Source organism: Oncorhynchus tshawytscha, linkage group LG10 (genome assembly GCF_018296145.1).
Source record: "Oncorhynchus tshawytscha isolate Ot180627B linkage group LG10, Otsh_v2.0, whole genome shotgun sequence".
NCBI classification, from domain to species: Eukaryota; Metazoa; Chordata; class Actinopteri; order Salmoniformes; family Salmonidae; genus Oncorhynchus; species Oncorhynchus tshawytscha.
The window spans coordinates 33519861-33529717 of NC_056438.1; positions in this window are offsets into that span (position 1 = coordinate 33519861).

Below are 9857 nucleotides of genomic sequence, written 5' to 3' on the forward strand. Positions count from 1 at the left end.
AAGAAGGTGCTCTGGTCAGATGAAACCAAAATTGAACTTTTTGGCAACAATGCAAAACGTTATGTTTGGCGTAAAATCAACACAGCTCATCACCCTGAACCACCATCCCCACTGTCAAACATGGGTGGTGGCAGCATCATGGTTTGGGCCTGCTTTTCTTCAGCAGGGACAGGGAAGATGGTTCAAATTGATGGGAAGATGGATGGAGCCAAATACAGGACCATTCTGGAAGAAAACCTGATGGAGTCTGCAAAAGACCCGAGACTGGGACGGAGATTTGTCTTCCAACAAGACAATGATCCAAAACATAAAGCAAAATCTACAATGGAATGGTTCAAAAATAAACATATCCAGGTGTTAGAATGGCCAAGTCAAAGTCCAGACCTGAATCCAATCGAGAATCTGTGGAAAGAACTGAAAACTGCTGTTCACAAATGCTCTCCATCCAACCTCACTGAGCTCGAGCTGTTTTGCAAGGAGGAATGGGAAAGAATTTCAGTCTCTCGATGTGCAAAACTGATAGAGACATACCCCAAGCGACTTACAGCTGTAATCGCAGCAAAAGGTGGCGCTACAAAGTATTAACTTAAGGGGGCTGAATAATTTTGCACGCCCAATTTTTCAGTTTTTTATTTGTTAAAAAAGTTTGAAATATCTAATAAATGTCGTTCTACTTCATGATTGTGTCCCACTTGTTGTTGTTTCTTCACAAAAAAATATAAAACTGTATCTTTATGTTTGAAGCCTGAAATGTGGCAAAAGGTCGCAAAGTTCAAGGGGGCCGAATACTTTCGCAAGGCACTGTATATAAAGAGGAAGACCTCCATTGACGATTCAGTTCATTGTAACATCTCGTCTGGACAGGTCACCATCCTTAGTTTGTTAGGTAGTTAGTTAGTTAGTCAGTTAGCTAGTTCATTATCACAAAAGTGAGAACTGCTCTAGATTGGAAATTTACGTTAATGAGTGTAAAGCCATGTTGGCTTTATGGAAACGTTTTACAATATATGTGAAAGAATATAGTTGAGGGAAATAATCCAAACCTAGTTCTGCCTAGCTAGGACATAATGTTATCTAGCTAGATAACGGTACTGTACTGTAGCTCATACAAGCCGACGGTCAAACCCGGCTTTCTAATATTTACGGTAATTAGCAAACGTAACGTTATGGAAGATATTCACAGAAAACCATCATTGTCTTCGTTATTCATCATTAGTATGTTATATTATTATAATAAATTATTTCGAGACATATTCAGAGCCAAACATCAACCCAACTTAACCTTTTTAACTGATGTCGCATCCAAACTTGTCACCATCGTTTTCAGTTGTAATTGCGAAGTTCCCGGAAGAAGTCCAGCAACAACGGAGGTTCCTCGATGAACCCACCTTCTAACAAGTTCTTTGAAGAACCTTTTGGGGCTGTTTTTCATTGACCAAGAACCCTACGGTTCTTAGGGTATCTGAGAACAACTCCAGTTGAACCATTCATTTTTAGAGTGTAGTCGGCTCTATTTACTCTCAGATTCAAACATGCTTATTAGCATCAACGATCAAGTCAGCAGCTGCTGCTCCAATACAGTATGAGGTGAGACGGTGAACTGATGTTGAACCGGGCAGTCAGCTGCTGCTGCTCCAATACAGTATGAGGTGAGACGGTGAACTGACATTGATCTGGGCAGTCAGTTGCTGCTGCTCCAATACAGTGTGAGGTGAGACAGTGAACTGATGTTGAACTGGGCAGTCAGCTGCTGCTCCAATACAATATGAGGTGAAACGGTGAACTGACGTTGATCTGGGCAGGCAGTCATTCATGTAGTAGGAAGATGATGTTTCACTAGAGATAAATCAGACCCAGACTGAACTGTGTGATGTAGTAGGCAGTTGTAGTTTCTCTAGAGATAAATCAGATCCAGCCTGAAATGTGTGATTTAGTAGGGAGTTGTAGTTTCCAACAGGCCAATATTCTTCATAGTTTAGCGCACAAAATGCAATTAACTACAATGACCATAAGCCATTGCGTGCCTACTTGTCTTGTCTGTGTTTCTTTTACACCTGCTTTGTAAAAAGAGACAGAATGCACAATGGGCAATGCTATCTGGAATCCTTGGCACGTCCCTACCCTAAATCCTAACCTTAACCCCTACCTTAACCATTTTAAATGTCAACTTTAAATGTCAACTGGGCTAGGGACGTCCCAAGGATGTATCTCTACCTGAAAATACATGATCTAAGTGATTGATAGTTTGTATTCAGCAGTCATAAAGCCTTATTTACTTTAATGAACTACTAAAATAGTGATTTTGTCAGACAGCATAGACAGCAGCTCTACACTTTATTGACTGACTGATCCTTCCATCCCTCCTCAGTCTTCCTCTCTTCTGAAGACCCAGTGAGGGTGGAGCTCAGTCAGAGAACTGTTGAGGGACTGGTTAGGAAGAACACTTCTACAACCAGAGAGGTGAGAGGTCATACATGGTTTAGATAATTATGCCCCCCTAGTGGTTATTCACATAAGCAAAATGGAATGTCTTCCATCATCTATGTTTATTTACATTAGTGCAAATTGTCCAAAGGTATCGGTGTAATTTCTCACCCCTTTTGGCTGTATGAAAGTGAATTTCCATTCAGGCACACATTTGTTCTTTGTTATTACCCGAGCCACTGCCTGTTCACCCCACTATCATTCAGAAGGTGAGGTCAGTACAGGTGCATCAAAGCTGGGACTGAAAAACAGCTTCTATCTCAAGGCCATCAGACTGTTAAACAGGAAATGAAATTATTGTCCCTTTAATAATGTTTACCTATCTTGCATTATATATCATGTGTGTAAACTGTATCTCAGCTGCTCTGACATTGTTTATCCATATATTCATAATTCCTTTACTTAGATTTGTGCGTATTAGGTATTTGTTGTGAAACTGTTAGATATTACTGCACTGTTGGAGCTATGAACACAAGCATTTCACAACACCCACAATAACATCTGAACACGTGTATGTGACCAATAACATTTGATTTCTGAATGTAGTTTGTGTAGAATGTATTTTTCCCCACCCATTCACCCCATCTCTTTAAATTGCTTATGCATATTCAGTGGCCTGACTTGATCCAGACTATGTCAAAGGCCCATCGTGGTAGATCTGAACCGAATGCAGCTTGGAGTGATCAGATGACAGAAGTCACATTTAGGTGCCAGGTGTAACTGAGGCTGTAGATGTTCCATATCCATTACTTTGAGTGTTTTATATAATATGAGTAAATGTGTTTCTGTGGTGTTGGAGCAGTCAAGAAATTCAACAGCAAAGCCAAAGAACTGTGGGAGACCACCTCAAGCCCCTGGTAGAGCCGGGGGTGGTGTTTACAACTCCACCACGCCTTCAGCAGGCTGGAAAAGTGGGATTGATACTGTTTTTCATACTAAGATGGACCAAGAGTCTGTTGATTGGTCGGTCATTGGGTTAATTCGTTTTGCAATATGTTCAAATCAAATCAAGCTTGATTTATACAGCACACTTCAGACATGGATGCAACACAATGGCTTCACAGGAAAAAACAATGAAAATAAACAGAAATATTTAGTACAAACATAAGAGGATAAAAAAACAATAACAACTTAAAGACTAATGAGCATCCTAAGGAAATGCCATTGATTAAAATGTTCAAATATCAGCTTGTTTTTTAGGAGGGGCTCTGAAAGACACTATGGGGGTGTCCAATGAAAGTTGACTCGTAACAACAACTGGACATGAAAGACACCCACCATGAAACCCACCAAATCTGCCCACTCTTAAATAGATCCTGGACCAGCTCAGGTGAAACACCTTCCCACTAACAAGATGGACAAGACAGCACAGGTGTAACACATACTGACTAACGAGGTGACACCAATCAGTGCTTCCTACGCTAAAGTCCAAACCTCAAAAAAGAAATGGAAAAACCAAAGACTGTAAACCTTCCCCCTTAAGAGAATGCTTAACAGAAAACAACTTCCATTTCACATTTTAATCAACTACAATGCTTCACCAATATAAAAATGGTGACTACTGGCTGTAAACAATTAAAAACAAGAAAAAAAGCTATTTTTTCCCCCACTAGCTTCTAGAACTCTCGTCTTAACTCACTTGTGATATATTGAAAACTTAAACATAAAATGTGCGATATACACAAACATCTGCCACAATAATCATATTACTTGTATTTTTTTAAACAAGCACCTTATAAACTGCACAAGCACCCGAAACGCTGTTGCTATATCGATTAGGGGGGAAATCAGGTTGTACATACTGTTGAAACTAACACAACTAAACAAACACATGGAAATGGGAGATATGTTTTCCCTCACTGGTTAGAGGACAACCTGCAGATGACAGTCAGCTACATTTTGGAGTGATGCATTTAAATTTAGGGGTCACTAAACAAAGGAACGCAACACTTATTTGTCATCACTCATCGATATCACGTTGAAATCAATTGTGCGAGAGGAGGGAGATGAGGCTACACGTCCTGTTAAAACTAACAGTTCAAAAACCACACGGAATCTGGGAATAATGTAAACATCAATTGTTAGAGGACCATTTGTAGTAAACAGCAAGATACATTTTGGAGTGTTGCATTTTGATTCCAGTGGGTCACCAACGTGTTAAGTGTAACAACTCAACACAACACAACTTTCAATTCAGAGCCTGGATTTTTCCCCTGCGGCTATTATCCATATCACGTTGAAATCAATTGATAAAGGGGCAAACATTTAGGCTTCTACATTGTGACATTATTAAAATACTCCTAGTACATTGTTAAAACAATTTACATTGTGACATTAATTCATTGATATCATGAAAAAAGTCCTTCATGTATGTACTGTCTGATATTTGATCTGAGATCTTTTATCAGATTATCTCTTGTCACAGCTAAGAGATTTCTCTCCTGTGTGTGTTCTCTGGTGTTGTACCAGGCTGTTTGACTGAGTAAAACTCTTCCCACATAGATTAGAGCTATACGATTTCTAATCTGTGCGTGTTCTCTGGTGTACTGTCAGACCCGTTGATGAAACAAAACTCTTCCCACATTGATTACAGCTATACGATTTCTCTCCTGTGTGTGTTCTCTGGTGTACTGTCAGATCACCAGATTGAACAAAACTCTTCCCACATTGAGTACACCAAAAACTTTTCTCACCTGTGTGTGTTCTGTGGTGTATCTTCAGATGGCTAGATTGAACAAAACTCTTCCCACATTGATCACAGCTACAGGATTTCTCTCCTGTGTGTGTTCTCTGGTGTGATATCAGGATGCTTAGCTGAGTAAAAATCTTCCCACAACGAGTACAGCTAAAATATTTCTCTCCTGTGTTTGTTCTCTGGTGTAGAGTCAGATTTCTAGATGCAGTAAAAGATGCAGTCTTCCCAGATTTATGAGTTCTCTCCTGTGTGTGTTCTGTCATGACTGTCCTGATCAGGTCAGGTTACAGGAGACCACAACCCTACAGATTATCTCTCACCCCCAACAGAGGAGGAGAGATCTAGGTGTCTGAAGATGTGGGGGTTTTATGACCCCTCACATCCATGTTACATCTTAGGCCACAGACAACATTCCTTTGTCCTGTTACTATGGAGAACCAGCCTCAGAACATTAAACATGCAATAAAGGGACTTTGGAACAATGGTTTCCGTCAGCCACAATGGTGGTCATGACGATAGATGGAATATGGAAATGTATGTCATTTTTGTTTTGTATTAAAGGTTAATAGATGACGTTATTACAAAAACATTGTAACTGTAAGAGTTTTCCTAGGATACGCTTGATGTTTATACATTGGACGTTGTGTTGAAAATGTCCAAATCAAAGAGAATGTTTTGGTAAACTCACATTAAGCTCTGTGTCTATTCACTAATTCACCACCGTGGGGGAAAACTCAGGGGAGTTCCGTTACACCAAGAGTCCCAGCTACACAATAAATGGTTGTTTTGTTCGATAAAGTCCCTCTTTATATCACAAAAACTCAGTTTGGTTGGTACGTTTTGTTCAGTAATCCACCCGTTCAACTCGTTCAACATGCAGACAAAATAATCCAAAAAGTTACCAATAAACTTCGTCCAAACAAGGCAAACAACGTTTCTAATCAATCCTCAGGTACCCTAATACACGCCAGAATCTCCGAACTTCTGAACACTGGCCCCTAGCCCCAAGAAGTTAACAAATTGAACCATAACTTCACCAAACAATAACATAGACATGGGACTATAAATCAATTCATATTTCAGGTGAAACATGGAAACTAAAATGTCTTTCATGACATTTCATAACCTGATCACCAGATAATTTTGTGAATAATCCCACTAGGCTACTCTGTAATGTGTTGTCATTCTAAATGTCCTGAATGAAGGAAAATAGCTCTGTGTTTGCACAATAGCCTATCCATCAAGGAACAGTTCTCCACACATTATGAGCTAAGTATCTTTATGTACAAACAGACTAACGAGACCCAACTGTAAATCAAGCTGACAATAACACATTATAAACATAAATTTGTTAGGGATGATGGATCCAACATGGAGCATGGCATAACTGTCTTTACCAATGTAATGAATGAAGAAGCACTTTGGTTGTTGTTGCATGTCGTGATGTTTGTCATTTTACTGTCATTCAGAAAATTATTTCCTGGATCAGCTGATGATAGTTGGAACGTTTGATTGTAGTAACTAAACAGCTACCGTATTAAGAATTATGTGTAATTATTGAAGAACCATTTTAATGACAGTATCGATTTGGGTGTCAATAAAGTTAAGGTGACTCAGATCCATTGGATTTAGCAAACTTTGAAATTATTTAGGATTTCTGTGCCCATGAAAACTTTTTTCCCAGCATAACATAAGGAGACACTAAATGTTACGTAGTTAGAGACTATTTCAGAGATCTGAATACAAAAAACTGTTCCACAGCAAGATCCAGTATTTAAGTTGAAGTTCATCATATTGCAAGCGTAACGTTATGACTATAACTACTGTTCCCTGAAGGAGGGAAACTAGGCACAACATACTATTAAATCCGCGCCTCGTTTGAAGTCCGGCCTTCCACAGGTGATGAGCGTGAGGCTCGGATTTATTCTTTCAATTTAATACCGCTCTTCACCGACCCAGGAAAGGGCGGGGCCAAACAGGTGTTGTACCTTGTTTCCCTCCTTCAGGGAAGTGTAATTATAATCAAAGTTACTGTAATGGTTTTCTTCTGGGGAAAGAGAGGCGGACCAAAACGCAGCATGGTTACTTGTAAACATCTTTAATAAAGATGAACAATGAACAATCCACAAAACAAGAAATGTGAAAAAACCAAAACAGCCCTATCTGGTGCAGCAAACACAGAGACAGGAACAATCACCCACAAAACCCAATACAAAACAGGCATAAATATGGTTCCCAATCAGAGACAATGACTAACACCTGCCTCTGATTGAGAACCATATCAGGCCAAACATAGAAATAGACAAACCAGACACACAACATAGAATGCCCACCCAGCTCACGTCCTGACTCAACACTAAAACAAGGAAAACACACACGAACGATGGTCAGAACGTGACAGTACCCCCCCAAGGTGCGGACTCCGAACGCACAACCTAAACCTATAGGGGAGGGTCTGGGTGGGAATCTGTCCGCGGTGGCGGCTCTGGCGCTGGACGTGGACCCCACTCCATAATTGTCTTAGTCCCCCTCCTTAGCGTCCCTTGAGTGGCGACCCTCGCCGCTAATCTTGGCCTAGGAACCCTAACAACGGGCCCCACTGGACTGAGGGGCAGCTCGGGACTGAGGTAGCTCAGGACTGAGAGGACGCTCAGGACTGAGAGGACACTCAGGCAGGTTGATGAATCTAGCAGATCCTGGCTGGCTGGTGGTTCCGGGCAGATCCTGGCTGACTGGTGGTTCCGGCAGATCCTGGCTGACTGGCAGTCCTGGCTGACTGGCGGATCCTGGCTGAATGGTGGCTCCTGGCTGACTGGCGGCACTGGCGACTCCTGGCTGACTGGCGGCACTGGCGGCTCCTTGCAGACTGGCGGCACTGGCGGCACTGGGCAGACGGGCGGCTCAGGCGGCGCTGGGCAGACGGGTGGCTCAGGCGGCGCTGGGCAGACTGGCGGCACTGGCGGCGCTGGGCAGACTGGCAGCGCTGGGCAGACTGGCGGCACTGGCGGCGCTGGCAGACTGGCGGAACTGGCGGCGCTGGGCAGACTGGCGGAACTGGCGGCGCTGGGCAGACTGGCGGAACTGGCGGCCCTGGAGAGGAAGGTTCTGGCAGTGCTGGACCGAGGAGCTCTGGCGCCTCTGGAATGAGGGGCTCTGGCGCCTCTGGAATGAGGGGCGGGAGCTCTGGCAGCGCCGGACAGGCGGGAGACTCCGGCCGCGCTGGAGAGGAGGAAGGCTCCGGCCGTGCTGGACAGAGAAGCTCTGCCACCTCTGGACTGAGGGGTTCTGGCGCCTCTGGACTGAGGGGCTCTGGTACCTCTGGACTGAGGGGCTCTGGCGCCTCTGGACTGAGGGGCTCTGGCGCCTCTGGACTGAGGGGCTCTGGCGCCTCTGGACTGAGGGGCGGAAACTCTGTTAGCGCCGGACAGGTGGGAGCACCTGGGTTGATGGGACGGAGAGACAGCCTGGTGCGGGGTGCCGGCACTGGTGGTACCGGGCTGGGGACACACACCTCAGGGCGAATGCCTTGCATTCTACGCCGAATCAACTGCTCTCTCTCTTCACACTCCCCCAATTCTATTAACACCTCCTCGAGTGTCTCCTCATCTCCCATCCGTTCACTCTCCTCCATTCTGTCCAATAACTCCTCGACCCTCTCAGACTCAGCCCTCAGCTTCGCCGATAACTCCGATAACATCCATGGCTCCTTACGGTAAACAGGGGGAGTTGGCTCAGGTCTGGCTCCTGACTCTGCCACACTCTCCCCCGAACGAACGATGGTCAGAACATGACAGTTACACTCCCTTTCAGTCGGTCAACTTCGGTACAACATACATATATGTACAATATGGAATACAATCATTCCCCATGCCGACCCAAACGGATACTAAATGAAACGGCCCCTGGCAGACCACCCAAGATGTGTCAGATGTGTCAGTTTTGTAAATGTATTCATTGTCTTTTGTTTGAAACACTCCTGTCAATGTTGAGTATGGACGCACGCCTGATTACCCATATAGAAGTAGGACTAGTCCTGACCTACATGACCTGCGCGCAAATGTAGGCCTATAAATGTGCCCATTTGGGATGTCTGATAGTATTTCTGATTGTCTTAACGCACCACCACTAATGAATTGTGGAGCTTCTCAAAGTAATTATTTCTTCACATCAAACAGCACGTAAACAAAGTCTAATCAAAATCAATTGCGAATGACAATAGTTCCTCAAAGTATTCTCGTAAAATATTTCCAGCTCATGGCCTTTCAATAACCACTTGGCATGAAAAGAAAAAATGTAATGCTCTAATCCAGTGGAAATGTCATAAAATATCTGATTACTTCTTATTCTTTGCACAAATAGCCGACAGTTGTGTCTGTCTCAAACTCACTGGCACGGGAAATTCTGAGGGGCCAGAATATTTTATACAATGTTATAAGCTTGCTATCTTGAGTTTTGGGCCCACCCAGTTGATAGTTGATACAATGTTTCAAGTTCGGATTAGATTGGCCATGTGCAGCAAATGTGATTTATAGGATATGTTCTACCTGCAGGCTGCAATATTTTTATTTGTTGGCTTTATGTAGGCTATTTTTACAGAGTCGGCAATGGCAATAAAAGTTACTTTTAGATTTGCATAATTTGCATTTAGATTTAGATAGAATGTAGATTAATCACAGAC